Below are 21,479 nucleotides of genomic sequence, written 5' to 3'. Positions count from 1 at the left end.
TCATGTGGTTCTATCTCTCCATGAGGCAGGCCAGTACAACATGGGTTCGAGTCCTTGGCTAGTGCAATATTGTTATTGATCAATATCACTCGTTCGTGGTTACAATAATATGTATATATGCTGCTCGTGGACTAGTACACCAAACAGGGATGAGAATGAAAATTAGCCTAGAAGCTCCCACGACACCGAAGGTTCTCGGATGGCGATCAAACACCTAGCTCTGACTTCTGCGCCATCTTTGTAAGATCTGTGGTATTGTTGGTTAAGGTGTCATGTGGTTCTGTCTCTCCATGAGGTGGACCAGCACAACATGGGTTCGAGTCCTTGTCTAGTGCAGTGTTGTTATTGATTATATATATATATATATATATATATATATATATATATATATATATATATATATATATATATATATATATATATATATATATGTATCGTGCCGAAAAGGTAAAACGCGATTTTGCCTTAAATACCAACCCTCTTCTTGACTAATAAGGTAAGCGACAATTTGTGTATGCAATAATTTCGCAAAAATCATTCTGAACCTAACGAAAAAAAAATATTTTATTGTGTTTGTTTATTATTAAATTATTGTAAACTTATCTAACATATATTTAGCTGGATTAGGCTAAATTAAATTGCCCTTGTTATAATAAGGTTAGGCAAGTTTTCTAAGGCTCTTTTGGTACAAAATATATATACAATCACGAATGTATACATATGCACACATAAACATGCGCATGTAGGCATCTGCCTATGTATACATCCATACGTGCATACATAAACACGCCAATACATATACATACGTACTAACATGCTTACATACAAAAAATGTACAAACGTACATGTGCAAGTGTACACACGCACACGCATACATATGCGCACACAAACGCGCACGCAACCATTATTATCATATTTTAGTGAATTTGATTTTTCTCGGATGGATCAGTGACCGTAAGACAACGAGGTGACTGGCGGAGCGCAGGTGACTTGCAGCCCTGACGACTTCCGTTTAATCGATAGGCTCTAAACTTAATTAACCAATCAACAATATATGTATACCAGAGCCCAACTGAATATTGTATAACTCTAAAAAAATTTAGGATAAATTTTAATAGCTTGGTTAGCTTTAATTAAGTTATATTATTTTTTGCCTGTTTGACCACAAGGTTATATTAGATTGCTAAATAAATTTTGGTCTGAAGTTATTTTTTATACACTCCTAATAGACAGATACATATTTACAAATGAATAAGAAAATATTTGGGAAAATATATATTTATTTTATTGAGTCAATTTGACTTGTTTGGCGGACTGTTGAAACACGCTAACAGCGAGTCTGTAGTGGTAGATTATAATTGGTGAGTACAAGGCGCCGGCTGCCCCTCAGCTGCGTTTCCTTAATTACTATTGGCTGATCTTTCCCAGGTACCAGCAATAATATCCAATAAAAATGGGCTTTGTATTTCCGTGAAATGGAGGTAAACATTTGTACACAGTGCTTGTGAGAGTTGCTGCTCCAGGAGATATGTACTTTATTAGTGTATTTACACCCAGAGATGTGTACCTTGTCAGTGTATTTACGCCCGGAAATGTTTACTGAAACATTGTACATAGGGCTGGAATGGTGTACTTTATCGCTGCATTTACGCCGGGAAATGTATATCCACTCAGTGCATGTACAACCAGTGTTCGTTTCAGTTCATAGTTTTAGTAATCTGTAGGATTTTTGATGTTATCGTTCAGCCTTAATGATCGGCGTTCAACCTTTTGGTTTACTCAGTTTAACTCGTTCAGTCATCTGCAGAAAAACCTTATCTTCCCGTGCTGTGAAGATATTTAATGAAGGTAGGTGTTATCCAGTTATGCATTTTTGAGGCATTATCGACAGAATATGAGAGTGAATTATTTTTTTTGTTAGAAGAAATATTGGGAGTATATATTACTTATGTGAGTGTCATAACCCTGTCCTGGAAACTACACATTTGTATACGGTATGGGTTAGTAGGGGATGACCACTCGGGAAGGGGAGGTGCACTACCATGGTGTTATATGCGCGTCGAACTGAATCTGGTTAACGTTTTTTACTCAGACAAGATTGCTGGAATATGGTTTCTGTTGCTTATTTCTACCGGCCGAAGCTAATAGTTAGGTGACCTTAGGGGAACTTTTATTTAGTAATTACGTGAATTTTATTTTTTCCTTTATTTTTTCTTCAAAACTTCTTTTATTATTTTATTTATAACAAAAAAACACTTGATCCAGTGTGCTTGAAAATTTAATTAAAGATATTCCGTAAATAGGGCAAGTGTTCATGCAACTATTAGCATGAAATGGGTCCGATAATTTTCTAAAGCCCCTTCTGCCTGGTTTCAGACATTCAGGTTAGGTTGTACGGTTTGTCAAGAAACAGGACAAGTGTTTCTTGACACTGAAGTCATATGATGACCCACAGCTGGAGCTTTTGGTCATCTGACTGAGGCTTTCCGCTGGCTTACCGGTCCACCTCTTTGGCGGAGATTGTAAATAAAGTGTGATTTATTTTCCACAAACTATATTAAATACATACCCCTTTCGAACGACAGCAATCTTTAATGGGTGATGTATCTCGAAAGACAGGGTAGTACGAGCGCATTTCAGTTCATTTTAGTAGCAAATTTGCCAGTTTAATAACATACGATGAGTTAAAAACATGGAGACACTAGGAAGTGACTTTGTAAATGGTCCATGTCGGATCGAAACGTTGTCGTAAGCGCCTCCTCTCTCCTGTGAGCGAGTTATTTGTGTATTGTTCCAGTCACGGTATTGTCTTTAAGTTATTTAGGAAATGCCTCTTTTGTCTGGTTTCAAACTTTTTCAGCTGTTGGGTTTTCTTAGATGTTAGGCTCAAATGGTTATTCGGTTGCAGAAGTCCTCTTTTTGCCAACTTTATTAAATAAACTGTGAGGCAGGATTCCATTCAGTGACTAAAGAAAACTCTTCTGAAAAGCCTCAAACTAATAACGCTCATTCATTTTATTTAATGAGAATACCTTATGATTTAGACTAAACTCGTCAACTGATTTTGTAGTTGTTTTCAGGGGGTTCACACAAGAAAACTTTCTAACACCACTTCTCTCTTCTTCACGCACGCACAGTCCCAACAATTGACTGAAGAACTAATGTCGGTTGACTCGTCTGTTTGAAGATTCACTTTGATGACACAAGATCGTGTCATTAATCCCATATTGGATAAAGTCATTTGATAAAGGTACCTGTTGAAGTTTCTTTTGACCTCTTGGTTCCCGACACCATTTTTGTCATTTGCTGTTTCCTGTGCAAAAGGATTTTGCCAGTTCTTCAATAATTGAATGTGTTTTCTTCTTCTTGGCACAAAAACCCAACTTGATAAAATGCTTGCAACAGATTTCTCATCCGGCACAAATCCTAACGTTGGCAAGGTACTGCCACGATCAGGTCTTGAAGGTCTGCATTTCTAAATATTGTGCAGTCTGAGTTCCAACTTTTTCTGCCCTGCAGCTACAACCATAAGTGACATTGTCATTAGGCTTGAGTTACTTGGACATGATAAGTCACACAGATACCTAGAAATTATTGCATAATTATTTCATATCAGAATTATACAAAAATTATTATCTTTACTTATTTATAATTATAATTATTATAAATCTGTGAAGATAATTTATGAATGGATAATTATCCATTCATAAATTTCATAATTCCTATTCTACACCAACATCATTCTACAACTCATTCCCCAAATTTAACATAACAAATCTGTTACACCGGCACCCAGAAAATATTTGAGTAAGAATATCCAAGGAACTGTGCAAACATGGAAACTGAGCGGGTACCATACGAGTAAAGATTATGGTGTAAGAGGCGTTTAGACGAAAACGGCATTCACTTCTTAACTCAAAGCAGAGTAGTAAACTATAGAATTTGTTAAAAGAAAAAAACGTTTTTGGATGTCTTTCACCACCTCACTAAGGGGTACAGGTTCGCCCTGGTTAACAACCACGGATGTAGCATTAGAGGTTAGGATTATGAGATACGGAAGTTCCTTGCTCATATGTATTTTGATCGCTCAGAAATCATAAAACGTGCACCTAATATATTTTCTCTCATGAAGGAAAGCTACTCCATTAGGGGGTCATACAACACCTTGCCGAATGGGAGACAAATTCGATCCAAGGAAAGGGAGAGGTGCTCCAGTTCTTTTAATAAAGTGTCCTTCATGATAGTGTAGAGCACATAAAAAGTAGGGAAAGTGCATCGGAAAAGGCTGACGTCCAGCGGTGGCCGGGAGCCTATTCTGTCCACCCCGGATAATCCACCTCCAGCGCTGTCATCCCTCGTCGACCATTAAACTTTGAACGCCCAGTGGGTCCACCGGGGGCTGGAGCTCCAGATCTCTCTGCCTGGCCGAGGTGTTAGCCTGATGGGGATTAGTGTCGACGTCGGCAGTGACATCGAGTAACAAGCTCGCTCGACAAAGGGTAATTCTGGTGACAACCTGTAACAAGCCATCAGTGTATAATGTCCCTGTCTTGCTCCTTACTTCGTCGAATGTCAGCCGGAGGTACAGACGGGACTCGACAATATCATTGGGAGTTGATCATATTCGTTATTAAATTATGTTCATTTTAACAGACTATATTCTCCATTAAATGATATAACTTCAAATTATATTCTATTGCAGTTAAATAGATGATTTTTCAACCAAATATATCCTGTTCCTACTAAATAGACTCTGTTCCCCATTAAAAGAGTATTTTGTTACATTTCTAATGGGTTCTATCCCCTTAAGAAAGGTTCCTTGACGCTTGTGAAGGGTCTTGATCTAGGGAATTGTACCTGTGCTCTAGTTCCCTGAATTAAGCCTGAATACCTTCCACATCTCCCCCCCTCCCACATGCGCTGTTCAATGATTCGGGTTTAGCGTTTCCCCTTAATTGCAACAATAATAATAATAATAATAATAATAATAATAATAATGGATTCTATTTTTCATTCAAGATTATATTTTATTATTATTATCGCTAATACGGTTCATGTGTGGGACGCCACCTCGTTATTTCTGTTGTGACTACTTAATACCTTTCTTAAATATTTTATTATATGCATGACTACCAGAATTTTCAACTTTCCTCAGTACATGTTTTAATAAACGTGTTGGTGTAGTTGGTACTGGCCAAAGGTTTAAAATAGTGTGCCTAAATCCCGCCCGGTCAAAGCCCAGAAAATGTTCTAGGAAGAAGGTATGTAACCTGACCATGCAGTCTCGCCACGGTTGGCAGAAAGCAGAGGACTTGATCATTCACCAATTTCAGTCATTCGTTTTTTTTTTCAGTCTTTTTCCATTCGTTCCTTATGCTTCCTCAACTTATTAATCTCACTTCAAAACTTTTCTTTATTTCAACAAAATTTGTTGATAACATCTCGCTTACTCTCTTTTTACGCTGCTTCAACTTTATTAATATCTCTATCTCTCCCTCTTCATTTTCCTTTCCATCAAGGTGCTTTACTGTTAATCCTCCTACCACTTACTCTTCCCCCTCCTTCAAGTGGATGCTTTGATACTGGAGGCCACTCGCTCCACGGAATTGAGGTTACCCACCCCATCCACGAAGCAAAACTGATTTCCTTCCATTTCCAAGGCGATGCATAATCCCTATGGTTTGGCGCTTCCTCAAGAATATAACTGTACTTCTCCTTCCCGTTAAAGTCTTTCCTGTACACCGCCTCCATCTCTGTACTCGCATGAAGGAGCAAAAGTGTTCACAGTGACCTGATGTGGCTTGATAGGCGAAAGCCTGAGGCATGTAAGTCAAATGATCGTGTTCATGAATGTATTCAGCTGGGCAAGGGACGCTTGCGATCCAGGAATGCGTTTCTCTCTCTCTTATTATCCTCTACTGCTCTCTCATTTACAAACGCTGCCCAAACCAGGATGTAAATGTTATTGCATTCTTTTCTCCGCTTGGCAGAGATGAGTCCACCCCCCCCCCCTCTCTCTCTCTCTCTCTCTCTCTCTCTCTCTCTCTCTCTTTCTTTCTCTATCTTTTGTTTCTCCTTATCTTTCTCTTCTTTCTCTCTCAAAACCTCGTATTTTTTATATTTTTTCCCTTTCTCATTTTTTAACGACACTTCCATTCTTTATACTTTTCTGATATACGTTTTTAAAATCCTTATCCCCCTCTGTCCTCCATGCTTCATTAGTAAAATTCATGGAATGATATACCTTGCTCTGTCTCCATTTCCTGTGGTTGAGGGACTGGGGAAAGTATAGATGGGAGCAGCTGCTATCCCTTGGGAAGCGTGGGTAGTGACGACCACAGGGGATAAAACCACTGCTGCTTATAGACTAACTGAAAAATCTACATGTGACTCTCACTGCCTCAGGGGTGGATTTTTTTAAATTCAGGGGTGATATATGCCTCGTCGTAAGAGAGACAGAAGAGATGAAACGCATATTACTGCCGCCTGCCTCACGTAATGTGTACGTGGGCAAGGTAACAAGATTGCATAGTCGTAAAAACCGGCACCAAAGTGCTGCAAATTGTTAGTCATAAAATAACGGAAAAAACTTGACATAAAGCAGGCAACTGCGAGCGTCCATCAGCAACATGAAACATTTATCTTGGCCCTCTCGGTCCTGGAACATATTTGTGGGGTTCACTGGGTGACTTTCTTATAATGCCATTAAGCTGCACTTCAGATATTTTTCATGAATGCAGACTTACACGATTACTTGTAATATTAATATATTTTTAATTGCCTCTTTGTATACCAGAAGTAGAGTGATGGTTGTGGTGTCCATTAATTTTCAATTATTTGTGGTCTTTAGATTTAAAGTTTCCAGTAATAAGCTCACTCTACTTGGAGCCCATTTCAACCGTATCGCCTCTTGAATGTGTATTTGTGTACTCACCTAGTTGTACTCACCTAGTTGAGGTTGCGGGGGTCGAGTCCGAGCTCCTGGCCCCGCCTCTTCACTGATCGCTACTAGGTCACTCTCCCTGAGCCGTGAGCTTTATCATACCTCTGCTTAAAGCTATGTATGGATCCTGCCTCCACTACATCGCTTCCCAAACTATTCCACTTACTGACTACTCTGTGGCTGAAGAAATACTTCCTAACATCCCTGTGATTCATCTGTGTCTTCAGCTTCCAACTGTGTCCCCTTGTTACTGTGTCCAATCTCTGGAACATCCTGTCTTTGTCCACCTTGTCAATTCCTCTCAGTATTTTGTATGTCGTTATCATGTCCCCCCTATCTCTCCTGTCCTCCAGTGTCGTCAGGTTGATTTCCCTTAACCTCTCCTCGTAGGACATACCTCTTAGCTCTGGGACTAGTCTTGTTGCAAACCTTTGCACTTTCTCTAGTTTCTTTACGTGCTTGGCTAGGTGTGGGTTCCAAACTGGTGCCGCATACTCCAATATGGGCCTAACGTATACGGTGTACAGGGTCCTGAACGATTCCTTATTAAGATGTCGGAATGCTGTTCTGAGGTTTGCTAGGCGCCCATATGTGTGTGTGTGTGTGTGTGTGTGTGTGTGTGTGTGTGTGTGTGTGTGTGTGTGTGTGTGCGTGTGTGCGTGTGCGCGTGTGTGCCCGCGTGCGCCCGCGTGCGTGTGTTTTTTTTGTTGTTGTTGTTTTTACTGTTCTATTCAGATCGAGATTGTGGGTCTTCCCGACTCTGAGATTCCCCTGAGTATCGTGAATGGAGGATTTTCTCAGCAGCAAAGCTTTTACCAGACTGATGGGAAAGCACTGCTGGCGAGTCCCGGCCACACTTCCAACACTGCCTTCCCTCAACTCTCACTATCATATTGATCATGTGAACTCTAGCTGTAATGAACAACTGCCAGTGTGCTACTGGGATATAAGGCTTTCCTACTGTGGAACACTTTTACTGGAAGCCTCGTTGCCCAATGGTACAGCTCAGGACCTGCTACTAGTCAGGACTACGGCTTGAGTCTCCATTCATTCTTAAGTTTATTCATATACATTATATATACATTATGTATGCAATAATGTCGAAGGAAAAACATTTTAATGTGAGTTATAAGAACAGTATAAATATTGAATGTACCAAGCGCTTTCGTAGTATCTCGCATTATCAAGGAAGATTAATAATGTAAGCAAACATGGAAGCGCTTGGAATGTTTTTTTTCGCTGTGGTCATGTTGCTAATGTGTGTGTGTGTGTGTGTGTGTGTGTGTGTGTGTGTGTGTGTGTGTGTGTGTGTGTGTGTGTGTGTGTGTGTGTGTGTGTGTGTATATATATATATATATATATATATATATATATATATATAGATATATATATATATATATATATATATATATATATGCACACTCAAGTCAATATATAAACAGAAGATTGAACCTGGCTTGCTATTACCAGAACCATTCAAGTCTCCGTCCTTTCTCTGGTTTATTCAGTGTCAGTCGATCATTACGACCTACCTTAGAGTTTATGGCTTTGAGGGGTATGGTAATGGATGTACCATGAAAGCTTCGTGGGCTCTGGGAAGAGACATAAGGGTCGCTGTTGGTGTCGCTGGCACAACCAAACCAAAGTTTTGCTGGTTGAAAAATGTTCATATTTAAAGCAACATTTCATATGTATGGTATGTATATATGTATGTGTAATTACAGTATGAGGCAAAATACAAGAAGCCCTCTGAGTCAACGCCCTGCCTTTGGGCTGCAGTGATTGAGACAGAAAAGAACAAAAGTTTAGAAGTGGTGTATATCCCTTCAGCAACTTTTTTTTTGTTCTCGTATCCTGATCCCTAATATTCAGCCCTGTATATTCCAAAATTCATATCATTAATGTGCTAAATTATATAATACCATATACCTATTACTAGTATAAAAGCTTGTAGATTCCTTGATTTGTATCTCTAATATATCACCCTGTATATCTCTAGATCCCTATCCTTAACATACTTCCCTGATTAGCTATTATTTTCGTATCACTGGTATCCAACCCTGAGTCATAATCTGTCCTCTTTTCTGGATCCCTGTGAAACTGAATTCCATTGTACAGCATTTACTGTATTATATTTAAACACGTTCTATTAAGATTATACTCGTCACATAAAATTCCCATGACAGCTGAATTTCACTTCAGAATTACTGTCGGCGCTCATCACAGCAATGTATGCAAATTAATTATAAAAATGTAATTAAATTAATGGAATATGATCACACTTATACAATAATGAATACTGGATTTTCGTCTCGCCACCTCCCCCACCTCCACTGCTCTTATTAGTACGTGGCAATTGACCTTAATACTGCTTGTTCTTTTTCGATATGGTTTCCTCTCTTCTCCAGTCCTTCCCTCCCCGTTGGTGTCTCCTTATTCCATCTCTCACTCATTCTTCATCCGTGACCTACGCGGTAAGTTTGTTACGATTATTATTACTACTACCTCTTCTAACCAGCTTCCCTTCCTCCCACATAATCCTTCACATGTCTATCCATCTCTCGCAGTCATTCCTTCTTCCCCACCTCCCTAATTTTCTCATCTTCCTGTCTCCTGCCAACCGTAATCTCTAAAATCCGATTACTTCCCTAACTAACTTTACACCATCTACGCAGGATAATTAGTGTTGTACAGATTTCTCAATGTATATATGCAGAGTACTGTAATCTCCTGAGAGTCTACTGTAATCCCAAAAAGATTAGTGTAATCCATGAGACAATGTAATTCCTGAAAGTATTGTAATCCATATTCTAACTCTTAACAGTTTAATATAATCTTTACATGTTTATCGTAATCCCAGACGGTTTGCAATTCGTGGTAGTTGACTGTAATTCGTGGTAGTTGAGTGTAATCGCTGAGTCTACTACTAATTACTGTATACTTCATGTTTGATCATGGCCACTTGTGCTTACACTGCTCCTCTATTACCTGAGTAACTGCAGTTCTTATCTTTGATTAAGGAGGTATTTTTTTATATAATATTGGTTATGTGCGTGCGTCTGTCTCTCTCTCCGTACGCACTCACTTGTGTTTCCTATCTCATAAACCGTCTATTTCTGCCCACCTTATCACGTCTTCTAAGTATTTTGTACGTCGTTATCATGTTTACTCTGGTTCATCTATCCTCTATCGTCAGGTATGGTTCGTGTGCCCTCTCGTTTGTCACCTGCATTCCACCGCACTTTTCAAATGAGGGTTCCATACTGGTGCTGCATACTCCAATATAAGCCTGACATACGTTGCTGAAAATTAGTCTTAGATTTGCCGAGCTGGTATTTGTTGCGGAGGTATTCGGTTGATTTGTGCCTCTGGCTATATGCCCAGCACTATGTTCATCCTTACGCCTTCCTCCTTTAGTGAGGTTTGTTGCCTCTGTCCCTCGTGTCTCTACTTGCTGTCCTGTTTTCTTACCCCATTCCTTAACTTTCATAATCATTCATAAGCTGAGGTTGAATTCCAGCAGTTTTTCTTTATCAGCTTTTGTTTTCTTCATTAATTTTTATACAATCGGCAAATACATATACATTTTCTATATCTTTTATTAAATATTATTCACCTACAGCAGCAACAGTACAGGTCATAATTCCAGACCATGCACAAACCTCTCTTCTTACACGTGACCATTCTGGCATCTCTTCTCAAATAATCACTCATTGTCTCCTTTCTATAAATTATTTTTTCTACCGTAGTGCATTCCCTGTTATTCCCCTTGTTCTTGCCGGATCCTCAAGTCTCTTGTTAGGTACGGTATCGAATGCCTTCTTGCTGTCCAAGAACATGCGTCCACTCAACATGCGTCCACTCATCCTTTTCCACCCTCACTTTTGTTACTTTGTCATAGAACTCCAACAAGTTTGTGAGACAAGATATGTCATTTATAAACCCATTCTGGGCTTATTTATGGAACCACTTGTCTACAAATGTTCTACCACTTTTCTTCTGATTTTGTGCATTACCTTTCACAGTACGCATGGCAGTGATGCTAGTCTGTAGTTTAATGCATCCGTGGCCTTTCTTAAACGCTTGGATTGCATTCTCTGTTTTCCAAATATCTGGCAATTTTTCTATACCTGTTGACATTCATGTTTTAGTTTGTATGTCAAATAATGCTTGTGCCTCTTCTCGTAGAATCCCTTGCCTCTCATGTATCCAACTCGCTCAGAAGATTTTTCACCTTTCCCTGGTGTGTGTATGGTGTCCAGTACCAGTTGCTGTACCCTGTCTCTTTGAGCCTTTAGTGTTCCCCGTGTTTCCACTAAGAACCAGTCTTTAACCATTTGTTCAGCTCCTCACAGTCTTCCTTGTCTATTCTCATGAGCTTCTTTCCTTCTTCAGTATTTTTGTATTTCTGCCTGTTTTTTCACTGTCGTCTTTTGATGTGACTGAAGCAGTTACGATTCATACTTGGCTTTTGCGCTCTCTCTCTCTCTCTCTCTCTCTCTCTCTCTCTCTATATATATATATATATATATATATATATATATATATATATATATATATATATATATATATATATATATATATATATATATATATAAATCTCGCTCTTTTGTTAGCTTTCTCATTCTCTCGTTCGCTCTCTCTAGCTCTCTCCCTCGCTCTCTCTCTCGTTTTCTCGCTTGTTTTCTGGTTCGCTCTTGCTTTCTCTTTTGCTCTCAGTCTTTCACACTCCCTCTCTCGCTAGCTCTTTCCCTTTCCTTTGTTTCTTTCACACACACACACACACACACACACACACACACACACACACACACACACACACACACACACACACACACACGCGCACACACACACACACACACACACACACACACACACACACACACACACACACACACACACACACACACACACACACACACACACACACACACACACACACACACACACACACACACACACACGCCTGTGACCAGCGGGGTCCCGCAGGGGTCAGTCCTAGGACCAGTGCTGTTTCTGGTATTTGTGAACGACATGACAGAAGGAATAGACTCTGAGGTGTCCCTGTTTGCAGATGACGTGAAGTTGATGAGAAGAATACACTCGATCGAAGACCAGGCAGAACTACAAAGGGATCTGGACAGGCTGCAGAACTGGTCCAGCAATTGGCTCCTGGAGTTCAATCCCACCAAGTGCAAAGTCATGAAGATTGGGGAAGGGCAAAGAAGGCCGCAAACGGAGTACAGTCTAGGGGGTCAGAGACTACAAACCTCACTCAAGGAAAAAGATCTTGGGGTGAGTATAACACCAGGCACATCTCCTGAAGCGCACATCAACCAAATAACTGCTGCAGCATATGGGCGCCTAGCAAACCTCAGAACAGCATTCCGACATCTTAATAAGGAATCGTTCAGGACCCTGTACACCGTATACGTTAGGCCCATATTGGAGTATGCGGCACCAGTTTGGAACCCACACCTAGCCAAGCACGTAAAGAAACTAGAGAAAGTGCAAAGGTTTGCAACAAGACTAGTCCCAGAGCTAAGAGGTATGTCCTACGAGGAGAGGTTAAGGGAAATCAACCTGACGACACTGGAGGACAGGAGAGATAGGGGGGACATGATAACGACATACAAAATACTGAGAGGAATTGACAAGGTGGACAAAAACAGGATGTTCCAGAGATTGGACACAGTAACAAGGGGACACAGTTGGAAGCTAAAGACACAGATGAATCACAGGGATGTTAGGAAGTATTTCTTCAGCCACAGAGTAGTCAGTAAGTGGAATAGTTTGGGAAGCGATGTAGTGGAGGCAGGATCCATACATAGCTTTAAGCAGAGGTACGATAAAGCTCACGGCTCAGGGAGAGTGACCTAGTAGCGATCAGTGAAGAGGCGGGGCCAGGAGCTCGGACTCGACCCCCGCAACCTCAACTAGGTGAGTACAACTAGGTGAGTACACGCCCCCATCCATGTTTTTGATAACGTATGATACACTGTATATGGACGTGAGAGACAGTCAAACAAGTTTGTGGAATAATATATACTATTATAGCGAAAATCGTGTCAAAAAATTAAAATGAAAAATATCCACTTTACAGGTATTTTATATGCAAGGTTGTTTGGAATATTTTCTTAAAAGTTTTGATGACATGAAAGCCGTCGGGAAGGAAGATTACTCTCTCGGCTGGCCTGGGAGGAGGCTGCACTGACATCTCACTTCTGACATCTCTGGGCCGTAGCCTCTGGGAGGAACGGAGAGGAAGGAAAAGGAGGATGGGGGGAGATTGCATTCGTTGAGACTTGATCTAAACATTTAAAGCAGAAAACCTAATTGTTGGATAAAAGGTCTAGCAATGATGTAAAGACAATCTTTATCTTCCATATTTGTGAGTGATGGCTTTTGTCTGAGATTTTAATAACTCGAGCATGAAAGTTAGTGCATGTAAACATTGCCATAGGCTTTCCTGTACCCAGGAACTTTTTTTCAACTATATGGCATACAAGAATTTTAATTTGGGGTGTAACCCATCGGGAGGGGAGGCGTTTTATTGTGTGCACTGCGTTTAGAAGCAAGTACATCTTTTTAAAGTATTTCTTTTACATTGATTTCTAAAACATATGGCGTTCCATAAATAAAAACTCGTGGGGGATGAGCCCCTTGGCGAAGATATTTTTATAACTTACTATGTTGAGTAGCAAATCATTTTAAAACACGGTTTTTTGTAATGATTTCGTAAAAAAAATTTGGCTTTCCATTATTTTAATTGGGGAAAGGAGATACAACATAACATGTACGTGGATGGTACTTAAGGGTCTACACAAATATCTGCACACTGCCATAGCATGCTGGAATAAGAGATACGAGAGAAAATATAAAACAATTTCGGTTAAAAAGGAGAGCCGCGGGTACAATACGAGAACAGTGTAGCACTGTCCGCTGCCCCAAACTACTAAATATCTTAGAAGATATCAGAAACACCGCCGGAGCAAGTGTAGAAGTCTTCGAAAGAAATCTCTAGAAATACCTCCGCCAAGTGTTGGATTAACTAACCTGTGATGGGTACATGGGCCAGCAGGCCGAAAGTAGCAACAACTATATAAACTGGTTGCAGGGCCGGGTTAGGAAAACTCTCGAAACCTGTGAAAGGTAGATCAAGAGTTAAAATGAGGGCAGTGTTTCTGCACTCACCTCCATTGTATTTTTTTTTTTTTTTTTTTTTTTTTTTTTTTTTTTTTTTTTTGCTGGTAATATGTTGCGTGACACATCGTTTTAAAGCTATTTTATACCGATTTCAAAAACATAAAGTATATGCCATTCTCAAATTTTAGCTTGGAGAAACCCAATTTTGAGTGCTTTTTAATGGCTCCTAGTTGAGCGAAACGTTTTAAAGCACTCTTTATATGCTGATTTCACAAACATGTTGTGTGCGTTTACAATCTGATGTAATCCTATTTATTATACTAACTCCTAATTTAAACCGACCTATTAATTTTTTGAATATAATTAGATACATTTACTTGTCCCCTGACAAGGTGGAGTTGAGTTTCCCACAATTGTCTCCTTACTGTAGGTGGATGTGAGGTGGAGTCCGCACACCCACCTCCTGTCAAAGCAAGTGCAGGGGCGTCAGACCCACTTCCTGACAAGGCACGTGCAGGGGAGTGAGACCCCCTCCACCTACCTCCTGTACAAGAATGGTATACAATACCGACAAGATGAAATTAAGACACATGTGCAACATCTGGGTATCTTCATTGCAGACGTTTCGCCATCCAGTGGCTTTATCAATGCAAATTTCAGGACATAACTTGAAGACAGTAGAACTATGTACAGAAGATGAGGTAATCAGTCCCTCAACCTTGGAGTAGGTGCGAAGAGCACCGTAGTCGTGAAGATTCTGAAGCAGAAGCAAACCGCCTGACGCTTATATACTAACGTCAGGTGTAGCAGACGAGGGCATAGTCACTGGTAGGCGGGACTCCCCAGTGGAAGTAGGTCCTTCCCAAAGAGATGGGTAGGTCCTACCCAAAGAGAAGGGTAGGACCTACTTCTACTATGCCCTCGTCTGCTACACCTGACGTTAGTATATAAGCGTCAGGCGCCTTGCTTCTGCTTCAGAATCTTCACGACTACGGTGCTCTTCGCACCTACTCCTAGGTTGAGGGACTGATTACCTCATCTTCTGTACATAGTCCTACTGTCTTCAAGTTATGTCCTGGAATTTGTGTTGATAAAGCCACTGGATGGCGAAACGTCTACAATAAAGATACCCAGATGTTGCATATGTGTCTTAATTTCACCTACCTCCTGACAAGGCACGTGCAGGAGCGTGAGTTCCCTCTCGGAAGAGCCACTGAAAAGAAAAAGTTCCCCACAATTTATTTGCATAGGAATAGGCGTATTTTGCAAGAAAATATTTATATCTAGGCATCGCCGGGTTTTTCAGCTTTTTCAAAATAAAGAAGGAAACAAATGGCGCAAATCCTACAAGTGGTGAAAAAAAATTTAATTGCTGAGAGGAACCTGGAGATTTTTCGCCTCTGGGACACACTACTTAAGTCAAGGTAATAATGGTAGAATTACGACAAAATGTTAGGTAAATGGACATAGATGCAACATACTGTGGCAACGTTTCACTCTCCGGGAATTTGGCTTAACAAAACTGGAGAAACCTTTCTTCAATAAAGATTCCCATATGTTGCATGAGTGTCTCAATTCTTCAACTTGTCGGTTTTCAAAACCATTCATCACATCTGTCAGACACTGCATCATCATGGGATCTTGATACAAAGAATTCTTCAAACTCATCCAATCTTTGGACGAAGACCTGCATATGGATGGTTCCACTGTGACCCCGCCTCCTCCTGCTTCGCCTCACCTGACTACAGTATATAAGCCACTGCTACGGCCCTGTGCTGTACTTTCTACAAGATTGATCGACTCCAGGCTGATGGACTGATTACCTCAAACTCCTCCTCTCCTTATACCTTCCTGCTTTGTATAAGACTGATGAAGCCACTGTGTGGCGAAACGTTTCTTCAATAAAGATTTCCATATGTTGCATGAGTGTCTCAGTTCTTCAACTTGTCGGTTTTCAAAATCATTCATCACACAAAACTGGAGAACGAAGCGTTATCACAATAAATTGTCAAATTAGTTGTATACGTGTCCATTATCCTAACAATACTCAAGTCAATGATTGAAAAAGCCCCTTTCCAAGACACATCTCAATACATCTCCTCTCATCTGTTTTTTTTTTTTTTTACCAGATAAAAATAATAGCCATAATACCGAGGCTCCAACAGTTCATAAATAAGCCAGATTCATTAAAACGTTGCAACTGAACGAGAAAATGGGAAGAAACCCAGAAACCTACGCGGAAAGACGGAGGGGAAAGAATATTGAGTTGCTCTTATACCCAATATTCTTAATGTGAATCTTGCAGATTACTCGTGAATTCACTCTACCTTTCAGTTTCCCATATTTTCACCTTTCATGTCTCTTTGCTTCTTAATCTCTGCTGCTTTTTCATTTCCCAGCATGAGTCAGTAGACCTTCTGCAGTGCTCCTCTTTCCTTTTGTTCTTTTGTTACACTCTTGTGAACGAATAACAGACGGGGTAGTTATCTTTCTATTCCATTCCATTAAAGAATAATTTGTTTTAATTGCTGCCTCCGCCGGCCATAACCCCCCCCCCTCTATCCCCCTACCCGGTACCAAACAAGGCGTCATTGCTGGCCCAGTCGACCAGGCTGTTGGTGTCAGCCGCACGCGAAGCAATGAACTTACCACAGCCCATAGAGCTCAGTAAGCTTCCTCTGATAACACACCAGGAGAAGCATTAGACTTATGGTCTCCATTCACTTTTCTTTAAATGCACTCTTCGCGTTCCCGTTTTTCTTTGGTGTACAGGTTTGGGACCAGTCCCTCCAATATTTTTCGGGTGTGGATTATGATGCATCTTTCTCGCCTTCGTTCCACGGAGTACAGTTCGAGAGACTTTAAGCATTCCCAGTAATTCAGGTGGTTGACTAAACTTATACGAGCAGTGAAGGTTGTACGTTCTGCAGTTTGGCATAAAGACTAATAGAAGGATGATTAGGGAGGAGTATGGGAGTGAGTTGAGGGGGATGAAATAGATTGTTGTACTGGACCGTATTCTCATTTCACTATGACAGCTTTTCGACGTACACAACGTAAATTTCTTAGCGTTCAAATTTTCAAACGATTGTTTTCTGCATTTAAAGTTAAGTCATGCTGGGTGAAGTTATATTTGTCTATTGAAATGTGTTTACCACAAGCTGCCAAATTAAAAATTAGCTGTTATACGTCTGGTAACAAGGAGTCTGGGGGGGAACAGGCAACGTTAAAATCTCTACACTTATCACTCGTAGTGAGAGAGAGTGAGAGAGTGAGAGAGTGAGAGAGTGAGAGAGTGAGAGAGTGAGTGAGAGAGTGAGAGAGTGAGAGAGATAGTGAGATAGTGAGAGAGATAGTGAGATAGTGAGTGAATGAGATAGTGAGTGAGATAGTGAGTGAGATAGTGAGTGAGAGAGTGAGAGAGAGAGAGAGAGAGAGAGAGAGAGAGAGAGAGAGAGAGAGCTGTGGTGGCTGTATGGGGAAACTGGGAGAGTGAGGGATGGACAGGGGGAGGGAGGGAGGGAAGGAGAGGGAGAGGGAGGGAGGTGTAGATGTAGGGCAGAACAATGTAGCAGGTGAGGGATTGAGAGATTTAGGTTTGACACTGGCACTATTTGTGGCATTGGACAGTAAATGTCACTCATGTTGACAACACTGGTGGCAGTGAGTGAGAAAGTCACCAACGGTAGTCACATTGATGATGATGGAAGTGGCAACAGGCGTGGTGGAAGTGATAGTGACGGGTGTGCATGATCGGACCGATACACGTCCGAGGACCCATATACACACGTCCGAGGACCCATATACATACGTCCGAGGACCCATATACACACTTCCGAGGACCCATATACACACACGTCCGAGGACCCATATACATACGTCCGAGGACCCATATACATACGTCCGAGAACCCATATACGTCCGAGGACCCATATACACACTTCCGAGGACCCATATACACACGTCCGAGGACCCATATACACACGTGAGTGAGTGAGAGAGTGAGAGAGTGAGAGAGTGAGAGAGTGAGAGAGTGAGAGAGTGAGAGAGTGAGTGAGTGAGAGAGTGAAAGAGTGAGAGAGTGAGTGAGAGAGTGAGTGAGAGAGTGAGTGAGAGAGTGAGTGAGAGAGTGAGTGAGAGAGTGAGTGAGAGAGTGAGTGAGAGAGTGAGTGAGAGAGTGAGTGAGAGAGTGAGTCAGAGAGTGAGTCAGAGAGTGAGTCAGAGAGTGAGTGAGAGAGTGAGTGAGAGAGTGAGTGAGAGTGTGAGAGAGTGAGAGAGTGAGTGAGAGAGTGAGAGAGTGAGAGAGTGAGAGAGTGAGAGAGTGAGAGAGTGAGAGAGTGAGAGAGAGAGAGTGAAAGAGAGAGTGAGAGAGTGAGTGAGAGAGTGAGTGAGAGAGTGAGTGAGAGAGTGAGTGAGTGAGTGAGAGAGTGAGTGAGAGAGTGAGTGAGAGAGTGAGAGTGAGAGAGTGAGAGAGAGAGTGAGAGAGTGAGTGAGTGAAAGTGAGAGAGTGAAAGTGAGAGAGTGAAAGTGAGAGAGAGAGAGAGAGAGAGAGAGAGAGAGAGAGCTGTGGTGGCTGTATGGGGAAACTGGGAGAGTGAGGGATGGACAGGGGGAGGGAGGGAGGGAAGGAGAGGGAGAGGGAGGGAGGTGTAGATGTATGGCAGAACAATGTAGCAGGTGAGGGATTGAGAGATTTAGGTTTGACACTGGCACTATTTGTGGCATTGGACAGTAAATGTCACTCATGTTGACAACACTGGTGGCAGTGAGTGAGAAAGTCACCAACGGTAGTCACATTGATGATGATGGAAGTGGCAACAGGCGTGGTGGAAGTGATAGTGACGGGTGTGCATGATCGGACCGATACACGTCCGAGGACCCATATACACACGTCCGAGGACCCATATACATACGTCCGAGGACCCATATACACACTTCCGAGGACCCATATACACACACGTCCAAGGACCCATATACATACGTCCGAGGACCCATATACATACGTCCGAGGACCCATATACACACGTCCGAGGACCCATATACACACGTCCGAGGACCCATATACACACGTCCTAGGACCCATATACATACGTCCGAGGACCCATATGCACACTTCCGATGACCCATATACACACTTCCGAGGACCCATGTACATACGTCCGAGGACCCATATACATACGTCCGAGGACCCATATACATACGTCCGAGGACCCATATACATACGTCCGAGGACCCATATACATCCGAGGACCGATATACACACGTCCGAGGACCCATATACGTACGTACGAAGACCCATATACATACGTCCGAGGACCCATATACACACTTCCGAGGACTCATAAACGCACATACTTGAATCCATATACACATGTTCAGGGACCCATATATTCATATTCAAATATCCATTATATTTACATTATATATATATATATATATATATATATATATATATATATATATATATATATATATATATATATATATATATATATATATAAAAGTCGGCCGTCTCCCACCGAGGCAGGGTGACCCAAAAAGAAAGAAAATCCCCAAAAAGAAAATACATTCATCATTCAACACTTTCACCTCACTCACACATAATCACTGTTTTTGCAGAGGTGCTCAGAACACAACAGTTTAGAAGCACGTACGTATAAAGATACACAACATATCCCTCCAAACTGCTAATATCCCAAACCCCTCCTTAAGAGTGCAGGCATTGTACTTCCCATTTCCAGGACTCAAGTTCGGCTACATAAAAGTAACCGGTTTCTCTGAATTCCTTCACTAAATATTACCCTGCTCACACTCCAACAGATAGTCAGGTCCCAAATACCATTCGTCTCCATTCACTCCTATCGAGCACGCTCACGCACGCCTGCTGGAAGTCCAAGCCCCTCGCCCACAAAACCTCCCCTACCCCTTCATTCCAACCTTTTCAAGGACGACCCCTACCAAGCCTTCCTTCCGCTACAGATTTATACCCTCTCCATGTCATTCTCCTTTGATCCATTCTTTCTAAATGACCAAACCACCTGAACAAACCCTCTTCAGCCCTCTGACTAATACTTTTATTAACTCCACGCCTTCTCCTAATTTCTACACTCCGAATTTTCTGCATAATATTTACACCACACATTGCCCTTAGACAGGACATCTCCACTGCCTCCAACCGCCTCCTAGCTGCTGCATTCACAACCCAAGCTTCACACCCATATAAGAGTGTTGGTACTTCTATACTTTCATACATTTCCTTCTTTGCCTCTATAGATAACGTTTTCTGTCTCCACATATACCTCAACGCACCACTCGCCATTTTTCCCTCATCAATTCTATGACTACCCTCATCCTTCATAAATCCATCTGCCGACACGTCAACTCCCAAGTATCTGAAAACATTCATCTCTTCCATACTCCTCCTCCCCAATTTGATTTCCAGTTTTTTTTTTATTTAAATCATTTGATACCCTCATCACTTACTCTTTTTTATGGTCACTTTCAACTTTCTTCTTTTACACACACTCCCAAACTCGTCCACTAGCCGTTGCAATTTTTCTTTAGAATCTCCCATAAGCACAGTATCATCAGCAAAAAGCAACTGTGTCAATTCCGATTTTGTACTTGATTCCCCATAATTTAATCCCACCCCTCTCCCGAACACCTTAGCATTTACTTCTTTTACAACCCTATCTATAAATATATTAAACAGCCATGGTGACATTACACATCCCTGTCTAAGACCTACTTTTACCGGAAAGTAGTCTCCCTCCCTCTCCCTAACCTGAGCCTCACTATCCTCATAAAAACTCTTTACAACATTTAGTAACTTACCACCTATTCCATATACTTGCAACATCTGCCACATTACTCCCCTATCCACTCTATCATATGCCTTTTCTAAATCCATAAATGCAATAAAAAATTCCCTACCTTTATCTAAATACTGTTCACGTATATTCTTCAATGTAAACACTTGATCTACACATCTCCTACCCACCCTAAAACCTCCTTGCTCATCCTCAATCCTACATTCTGTCTTACCTCTAATTCTTTCAGTTATAACCCTACCGTTCACTTTTCCTGGTATACTCAGTAAACTTATTCCTCTATAATTTTTACAATATTTTATGTTCCCTTCCCTTTATATAAAGGGACTATACATGCCCTCTGCCAATCTCTAGGTACCTTCCCCTCTTTCATACATTTATTAAACAAAAATACCAACCACTCCAACACTATATCCCCCCTGCTTTTAACATTTCTGTCATGATCCCATCAGTTCCAGCTGTTTTACGCCCTTTCTTCGTGATGCCTCACGCACCTCCCCCACACTCACATCCTGTTCTTCTTCACTCCTAAAAGATGGTATACCTCCCTGGCCAGTGCA

General features: G+C 41.2%; 1 long non-coding RNA gene across 1 annotated transcript in view; it reads left to right on the top strand.

Annotated features, from left to right (window-relative positions):
* The first annotated feature begins 1,504 nt into the window (after positions 1 to 1,504).
* Positions 1,505 to 21,479, top strand: part of LOC138852793 (uncharacterized) — a 169,922-nt gene continuing 149,947 nt past the window's right edge. Inside the window, exon 1 of the long non-coding RNA XR_011392084.1 lies at positions 1,505 to 1,848. This is a non-coding gene — a long non-coding RNA (uncharacterized lncRNA). The remainder of the gene's footprint in view (positions 1,849 to 21,479) is intronic.

Source organism: Cherax quadricarinatus, chromosome 16, assembly GCF_038502225.1.
Source record: "Cherax quadricarinatus isolate ZL_2023a chromosome 16, ASM3850222v1, whole genome shotgun sequence".
NCBI classification, from domain to species: domain Eukaryota; kingdom Metazoa; phylum Arthropoda; class Malacostraca; order Decapoda; family Parastacidae; genus Cherax; species Cherax quadricarinatus.
The sequence above is the reverse complement of the archived record's forward strand: the minus strand, read 5'-3'. Positions and strand labels throughout refer to the sequence as shown.